General features: G+C 36.2%; 1 long non-coding RNA gene across 1 annotated transcript; it reads right to left on the bottom strand.

Moving 5' to 3' along the window:
• Positions 1-1,045: 1,045 nt before the first annotated feature.
• Positions 1,046-8,751, bottom strand: LOC129887549 (uncharacterized). Its single transcript, XR_008766430.1, has 2 exons — positions 8,129-8,751; positions 1,046-1,473 (listed from the first exon to the last, which is right to left on the bottom strand). It is a non-coding gene; the product is annotated as an uncharacterized LOC129887549 (long non-coding RNA).
• Positions 8,752-9,472: the final 721 nt, after the last annotated feature.

Below are 9,472 nucleotides of genomic sequence, written 5' to 3'. Positions count from 1 at the left end.
TTAAGCCTTAAAAATTAGAAAAAAGAGTAAGGATTCAAATTTCCACTGAAGGTGTTAGCACACAAATGACCGTTAACGCGCGGTTGTCCGTCAATTTAAATCATTTGGCTATTCTTAAAAAATAATTTGAAAGAAAAAAAACTAAACTTATTTGAAAAAAATATCAACTTGAACAACACAACAACAACAACAACAACAACCCAGTGAAATCCCACAACGTGGGATCTAAGGAGGGTAAAGTGTACGTAGACCTTACTTCTACCAAGGTAGGATGACTGTTTCCGAAAGAACCTCATCTCAATAAAAGCATAAAAAAGGTCAGAAAAGGCTAAGAAATTCAAAGCGATATGGAAAAGCAAATAACGAAAGCGACACAGATAAAATAGAATAATCAAAGTACAAACAGTAATAGATAATAACAGAAATCAGAGCACAAGAAATTGTAATGCGCTTACTAATAAGGAAGAATAACGAGACTATATACTAGCCTTCTACCCTAATGTGGGTCCTCCACAACCTCCTATCTAAGGTCATGTCCTCAGTAAGCTGTAACTGCGCCATGTCCTGTCTAATTACCTCTCCCTAATATTTCTTCGACCTGCCCCTACCTCTTCTGAAACCTCCATGACCAACCTCTCACACCTTCGCATTGGGACATCTGTGTCTCTCCTTTTTACATGCCCAAAACATCTCTGTCGCATTTCCCACATCTTGTCTTCCACCGAGGCCACTCCCACCTTGTTCCGAATAACCTCATTTCTAATCATGTCGCTCCTGGTGTGATCACACATCCATCTCAACATTCTCATCTCAACAACTTTCATCTTTTGAACGTAAGAGATCTTAACTGGCCAACATTCCGCCCCATATAATATAGCCGGTCTAACCACCACGTTGTAGAACTTGCCCTTAAGTTGTGGTGACACCTTCTTGTCACATAACACTTCAGAAGCGAGCCTCCCTTTCATCCACCCTACCCCAATACGATGTGTGACATCATCATCAACTTGAACATTTAAACTAAAAATTAATATCTAAGTAAATATAAATCAACATAAATAATTAAATTATTATAACCCGAATAAAATAAAAGAATAATAGCTTAAAAGCTTTGGGTTTTGGCCCAAAATTCTAAACAAAATGAAAATCTAGCCCAACACTTAGTTTTGTATGTCTGAACTAAGATGTTGGGCTACCTGCATTTTGGACTTTTAGCCCAATTTTGCTGTATATACACTATATATCAATATATACAGTCATTTTTCCACCTGTATTCCTTTCTATATAGACTGTATACAACCTATTTTTTTCCTTCGAAATCTGTATTTCAGCTCCATTCACTATAATGTCGACTTTCAAAACCTGTACTTCATTTTCCAAAACTGATTGCTTGCCAAGGCTGACTCAAAAGGTAAAGTTTGGACCTCCGTGGCCCAACTCGAAATGCAAAGAAGAGGCAAAGAGCCTAGTGGACTTGATATGGGCCAATTTATGCAAATAAAATGATAAGAATTAATAATCAATCATGATAAAAACTTTGCAAAATACTAAACAAATTGTTTGATGCAACAACTACCCATCTCGCTGACCAACTCTATTAAATAGACATTAAATTTCCAAAGGAAGATTGGCATCATTTAGGCATTATATACTAGACTTAACAGATTTGGCTACTGCAACTCCAATAGGTACAAGATATCTACAATTTGACCATGAAACTTAAACATACTTCTAACAGAAAGGACAACTCACTAAGTATCTATCCAAATGGGTCCTTTCACACACATTGCAATTTGTTATATAACCAAACACAGGGGGAAGCTTACATATAAATAAAGTGTCATCAAACATGGGTTTTAAAGTAAAGAACCAGCATTCAAAAGGAGGCACAAGTCCTAGAAAATTAAAATTAATTCTAATAATACTAAATGATAAGAATTTGAAAACATCACTATGACTATATTTGATAAAAGAAAAATGGGACAAGTTCAAATCATCAGCAAATGCACGGAGAGATGCAATTCTACTAAAATCATGAAGAAATACTATTATTGTGCTGATAAATCCTTTTCTAGACAGCAACTAATTGAATATTGCAAGATATAATATCAAACTTGAGACCAAAATTAACTCTATTAGGTAGTTCTTAAGAGGACTGTTTCATCAGAAGAAGAACTATCTCTAGGCATTGTAAATTAGTTTATGGAATTACAAAAAAAAATGATTGACAGCAGAATGATTGAAATCAGACATGCTCTGATACCATGATAAAATAATGAAGAATTTGTGAAATTTTCTTATATTTTCTGTTGTATCCCTTTTACAATCTACTCTAGAATTTATATACATTTGTATGGAATCTAATCTTGTAACAGAATGGACAAGTGTCCCAATTTCTGTTGTAACCTCCTAACAACCTAAAAATTAAATAAATGCTGAAATTACAAATACACAAATAAAATAAATATTATGTACAGGTCATATAACTATTGGGCCTTCATCTACTATCCATATAATATTTCCTGTCAGCCCAACTCAAACTGAAAGCCAAAAGTCTGAAAGCCCAAATATAAGCCCAACTCTTGCCCCAACATAGAAAAATATCTGAAGAGGAGGATCTAGACACTTCGATATGTACGAAGTGGTCTGAGCCTCTTCAGCTAGCCTCTTCATCTTCTTATCTTCATCTTCTTATCTTCCTGTTCATCATATCTCTGAGAGAGATAAATCACAACACCCCCCTCAAGTTGGAGAGGAGGATGAAACACCCAACTTGTCTAATAATCGATGATGAAGCGGGCTAGTGAGCGACTTGGTAAACAGATCGGCAAGCTGTGAGTTCGATTTGAAAAAAAGAGAGGGAAATCAGACCAGCAAGGTACTGTTGACGGACGAAGTGACAGTCAAGTTCAACAAGCTTCGTCCGTTCATGAAAAACTGGGTTCTTTGCTATGTGGATGGCAGCGAGGCTATCGGAATGTAAAGGAATAGGCAAGGAAAGCGGAACAGACAGATCGTCAAATAGGCGGACTAACCAGGTAAGCTCAGCTACAACTCGTCGCATGGAACGATACTCAGCTTCAGCTGAGCTAAGAGAAATAGAAGCTTGCTTTTTAGATTTCCATGAAATAGGTGAAGAACCAAGCAAAATATAAAAACCACTAACAGATCGGCGTGAATCTGGACAGGTCCCCCAATCAGAGTCACAAAAAGTGAGGAGTTTGTAGCAGGAGGAAGAAGTCATGTACAAACCAAGTCTTGGGTCCTTCAAAAGATAGTGTAACACTCGAAAGGCAGCAGTAAGATGTGGTTCACGAGGATCTTGCATAAATTGGCTCAAATGCTGCACAGTGAAAGACAAATCAGGCCTGGTGTGAGTAAGGTAATTCAACTTACCCAATAAATGCCTATAGAGAGTGGGATCTGTGATAGGTGTGCCTGTTTGAGCTTGTAACTTGATGGTAGAGTCCAAAGGAGCAGAAACAGGTTGAAGATTTAATGAATCAAACTCATGGAGTAGATCAAAAGTAAACTTCCTTTGAGATAGAACAAGACCATGAGATTCTCGAACAACTTCCATACCAAGAAAAAAATGCAAATTTCCCAAATCTTTGATGCGAAACTCCATATCCAGAAATATCTTAAGGGAATGTAATTCGGCTGGATTGTTCCCAGTCATGATAATGTCATCCACATAAACCGCAACAATAGAAATGAAATCACCTTCCTTCTTTACAAACAGAGAATAGTCATTTAAGGAGTGTTTGAATCCTTTGAAACTGAGAGCAGAGGTCAGCTTTGAATACCACTGTCTGGAAGCCTATTTAAGTCCATAAATGGACTTTTGCAGCAAACAGACATGGTTAGAAGAAGGAGGTGAGATACCTGGTGGAAACTTCATGTAGACTTCCTCATCCAAATCCCCATGTAAAAAGGCATTGTTGACATCTAGTTGAAAAAGACCACATCCTTTCTTAATTGCCAAAGCCAAAATACACCTTATGGTCGTCATTTTAACCACAGGTGAAAAGGTCTCATTATAATCCATACCTTCTCGTTGAATATCTCCTCTAATCACCAATCTAGCTTTAAGTCTTTCAATACTCCCATCTGAATGCTGTTTGACCTTGTAAACCCATTTACAAGGTAAGGCTTTCTTTCCGGTAGGCAGAACAACGACATCCCAGGTATGATTTAACTGTAAAGCTTCAATTTCCTTGTTCATAGCTTCTTGCCAACCAAGATGATAAGAAGCCTGTGCATAGCTAATAGGTTCTTGGATAGTAGATATAGATTTAAGCATGTCTTGATTAATAGAAGATAAGTGACTAAAAGAAAAACATGCAACATTAACTGGACAAAAAAAATTACTGGAAGTCATGTCTGTGTGTGTGATAGCATTACAGATATAATCCTTGAGATAGGAAGGAGTTTTTGGAATCCTAGAGGACTGTCTAACTATGGTTTCAACTAGGGGTTCAGGAGAAATAGGAAGAGGGGAGTGAGAGATAGCAGAAGAGGTAGGACTAGTGATAGGATTAGTAAGAGGGGATATAAGATCTGTAGTGACATTGCAATCATCAGAAGTAGTATCAGGACCTGGAGACACAAAATTATCAGATGAAATGGTTTCTGGATTCTCATGAAAAAATAGATTTGGAGGATGATGGGGAGTAGGAGAGGAGAAAGGATAAAATTCCTCATGAAAAACAACATTTCTAGACACTGAGATTTGCATAGTCTTAAGATTCAGAACCTTGTAGCCTTTTTTATTGAAAGGGTATCCTATAAATACACATGGCAGAGCCCTTGGATCAAATTTGGATCTTTGATTTGGTAGAGTAGACATAAAACACAAATAACCAAAACACTTTAAATGAGAATACAAAGACTTTGTGTTAAACAAAAGTTCATAAGGTGTTTTATAGTGTAAAACTTTAGATGGAAATCTGTTTATAAGATAAGTGGCTATTAAAACACATTCTCCCCAGTAGGTGATAGGTAAGTGAGATTGAAATAGCAAAACCCTGGAGGTTTTAAGAAGATGCTTGTGTTTCCTCTCCACTACTCCATTTTGTTATGGGGAAGAAACACATGTGGTTTGGTGTATAATGCCTTTAGAGGATAGAAAATCTGATTGGATTTTACCACTTCCTAATTCAAAAGCATTGTCTGATCTTATTATCTTTACATGAGAATGGAACTGCCTTTCCACCATGCTTAAGAAGGATTGCAATATTGAAAATGCATTTGACTTTGTGCTTAACAAATGAGTCCAAGTAGCTCTTGTAAAGTCATCTACAATAGTGATAAAATATTTAAAACCATTATGAGTAGGAGTTTTGTATGGTCCCCAAGTGTCTATGTGTATCAAGTCAAAAGCAGATTTGGATGTGATAGTGCTTAAAGGAAAAGGCTGCCTGGTTTGTCTAGCCATAGGACAAATAATACAAGGAGAAGTAAATTTAGAACAAGGAGAAATTGGAACAATATTTTTCATATTACTCAAAGGAAGGTGACCCAGCCTGTAATGCCACAATTTCTCTTTTACACTTGGATCAAAAATACTAGAAAAAACAGAAAACACAGACACTGAATTGGAAATACAAATGGACTGATCCTTAGGTAAGTTAAAACTAGAACTAGACAAACAACTAGATATAGCCTTAGGAAAACTACTAGAAATTGCTGGCTGATTGGGATTTAAGATGTAGAGTCCTCCTTGTTCTCTACCAAACACCTGAGGGTTCCTCAGTGAAAGGTCCTGTAAAAGAAAACAGGCACTAGGTGTGAAGAGAAGAAACTTTCTCAGTTGTTTGCACAATTTATGTGCAGACAGCAGATTAAACCTGAAAGAGGGTATATAGAGTACATCATGTAGAATAAACTTAGAGGAAAGGTAGACAGATCCTGAATAGGTTACTTTGACCCTTTGAGAATTTGGAAGATTTACCACAATAGGCTCAGAAAATGCTTTCAAATTAGTGAACAAACTTCTGTTAAAAGTCATATTCTCAGTTGCTCCACTATCTATTATCCAAGATCTATTATCAACATTGAATATGCAAGCATCAGAGTTAAAAAATTTAGTCATACCAGCATAAGTTAGATTTGCAGCATTTTCAGTGGAACCTGCAGTTTGCTGGTTCATTTTCACTTGTTCCAAAAGTTGTAAAAGCTGAGAAATATTGTCTTGACTCAAGGACTTTGCCTCACTGTTCCCTCCTGATTGTTGTGGATCATCTGCTGAACTGAATGCATTGTTAGATTGGATACTATTTTGAAACTTTCTTTGCTTTGTAAATTTGAAGTCAGCTGGAAAACCATGAATCTTGTAACATTTGTCAATAGTGTGTCCTGGTTTCTTGCAGTAGTTGCAGTAAACTATGGTTTTCTTAGTGTCATAGGCAAGTTTTTGATTCTTATGATCATTAAACCTCCTGGGTTGTTGGTTAGCTGCCATAAAAGAGGATGATTCCCCTGGGTAATTAGGGGTTGCATGAATTTCTCTCTGTTTTTCATCTTGAATAACCAAAGAGTAAGCCTGCCCAATAGTAGGAAGTGGTGAAGACAACAAAATATTACTCCTTACTCCTATGAAAGTCTCATTCAAACCCATCAAAAATTGCAAGAGTCTCTCATCCTGATGTGCCTTCACAGTCTTCTCTTTTGCATCACACTTACACTCACATACACATGGTGAAAAAGTATTCATTGCATCTAGTTCATCCCATAGACTTTTCATTTTTGTGAAATAGGTAGAAATGCTAAGGTTTCCTTGTGTCAGTGCATTTAATTCCTTTTGAAGTTGAAATAATTTTGCCCCATTTGCCTGACCAAATCAATCTTCCAAGTCAGACCAGAGTAATTGTGCACTGTGGGAGTACAACACACTTTCAGCAATTTCTTTTGATAAAGAGTTTAGCAACCAAGAGAGTACCATATTGTTGCATCTTTCCCAAGCTTTCTGGAGTATAAGATCAACAGCTGGAACAGTTAGGGATCCATCAATGAATCCTAACTTGTTCTTAGCTGAAAGGGCTATGATGACAGCCCTTCTCCATCCTCCATAGCTTCTACCATCAAAGAGAGCACCCACCAAATTCATCCCTGGATAATCTGATGGGTGTATGTAGTAAGGATGAGATGAATCCACAACATTAGTTGTAGTGGATCCTTCATTCCTTTCATCAGAAGAAGAACTATCTCTAGGCATTGTAAATTAGTTTATGGAATTACAAAAAAAAATGATTGACAGCAGAATGATTGAAATCAGACCTGCTCTGATACCATGATAAAATAATGAAGAATTTGTGAAATTTTCTTGTATTTTCTGCTGTATCCCTTTTACAATCTACTCTAGAATTTATATACATTTATATGGAATCTAATCTTGTAACAGAATGGACAAGTGTCCCAATTTCTGTTGTAACCTCCTAACAACCTAAAAATTAAATAAATGTTGAAATTACAAATACACAAATAAAATAAACATTATGTACAGGTCATATAACTATTGGGCCTTCATCTACTATCCATATAATATTTTCTGTCAGCCCAACTCAAACTGAAAGCCAAAAGTCTGAAAGCCCAAATATAAGCCCAACTCTTGCCCCAACATAGAAAAATATCTGAAGAGGAGGATCTAGACACTTCGATATGTACGAAGTGGTCTGAGCCTTTTCAGCTAGCCTCTTCATCTTCTTCTCTTCATCTTCTTATCTTCCTGTTCATCATATCTCTGAGAGATAAATCACAACAAAACGAAACAGTGAAAGAGATCAAACTATACAGCCAATACATTCAACAATTGTAACTAGATGAGTACACAACACAATGATTTAAACTAGATACAATCCCAAATTAATTCAAAGTGAAAACAAACCGAAGGAAAGGCCATCTCATACTTGTTTCATGCTTGAATCAATGACAAAGTCGAGATGACTAAGAATACACAAGAAATCATTTAAGAGATACAATGCTGAACTAAACAAATTTCCAGTATTAAACATCACAAGAAACACAGAAACTTTGAGATCTAAACATTAATCTAGCTATCCAACAAAATCAGTCTTGGAATATATTGTTTTATACCAAAACGAAGTGAAACAGGGGAAAAGGGTATTACCTTTTTCGGTGCAACGCCTGGGATGATGACGAGCTGCAAAGCCTTCCATCACCACGACTAGTGAAGCTCCGACAAAGAAGCACCGCGGAACAACGAACAGAACCAGAGGAGAAAACAAAATTTAGACTTAAGACTTCCTTCTTTAGACTCTATCTGTAAAACGCCTCTTTCTCGGTTAGATTTCTATTATCTCAAAACAAAATTGAGCCAAGAACCCCCTTCCAACAGTGAACGAGCGAGCTTAAATAGGGAAATATTTTGGGGAAATAGGAGGAAAATGATAGAAAGTAGGGGTTTTTTGGATGAAATTCTGAATTTAATATTTGAATTCCTTCTTTCGGATAAGAAATATGCCAAATTCCCATCCCAAAATATCAAATTCTTTGATAAATTCAGACAAAACCAGGGCCAAGGCGGATTGTATAGATTCAAACGAGCCTTCTCAAAGTCACTACGTGGCTCAATCTCGCTAACCAAGGACGAAACGTAGGGGAAATGACTATGTAGTACTGTTGTCAAGGGTTTGTTGGGGAAGAAGACGAATGGGGATACATGTATGATCATATGCGGGTATGTGTACGCGTTTGGGGAATACGCTGGGATTTTTGGGCAGCTGGACCGATTTTCTGGGAATTGATTTTTGGGTAAATCACCTAAATGTACAATATTCAAAAAATATTTACCACATAGAGTAACATAATTATTTTAACCATATATAACAAATTATTTGTATTAAATTAAGTACTGTCTTCTAAAACTTTCACCCGCTATTTGTTTTCCCTGTTTCTCTCCAAATTTGCTACACCAATATTCTCTCCAATCTTCTCACCCATAATTTTTTCCAAAATTAGGGCAATACTTAGCTTCATAGCTTCTCAACCACGACTTTCTACAATATTTGTACTCCAATTTTAGAATTAAGTGATGTATATTCAGTGGAATCTCACTTATCAGAAGAAAACTTTTTGTTCTTCATAGACAAAAAGAGGAAGAAGCAAACATGAGCAACGAATAGTATGATATTCAATAATATTCATGCAAAATTTTCTCCATAATTTTTTATTTTTATTACTGATTTTCATTTCTTTGATTGCAGCGATTACTTGTTCAAACTGTTGTTAATTGGCGATTCTTCTGTCGGCAAATCTTGTCTTCTTCTCAAATTCGTCGTATGTTCATCTATTTAACTTTAATCTCCTATGTTTACAGTTTATTTGTATGTATGAATAAACGTTTTTTGTTATATAATGATTAATGCGTATGTTATTGCAGAAGAATGAAAAAATTTAGGTGAATGCAGATTTGAATCAGTTGAAGAATTGTGATTTCTGAGTAGAGATCTGT

The sequence above is a fragment of the Solanum dulcamara genome, chromosome 1 (assembly GCF_947179165.1).
Source record: "Solanum dulcamara chromosome 1, daSolDulc1.2, whole genome shotgun sequence".
In the NCBI taxonomy this organism is placed as follows: Eukaryota; Viridiplantae; Streptophyta; class Magnoliopsida; order Solanales; family Solanaceae; genus Solanum; species Solanum dulcamara.
Note: the sequence above shows the minus strand (reverse complement) of the source record. Positions and strands in the feature narration are given on the sequence as shown.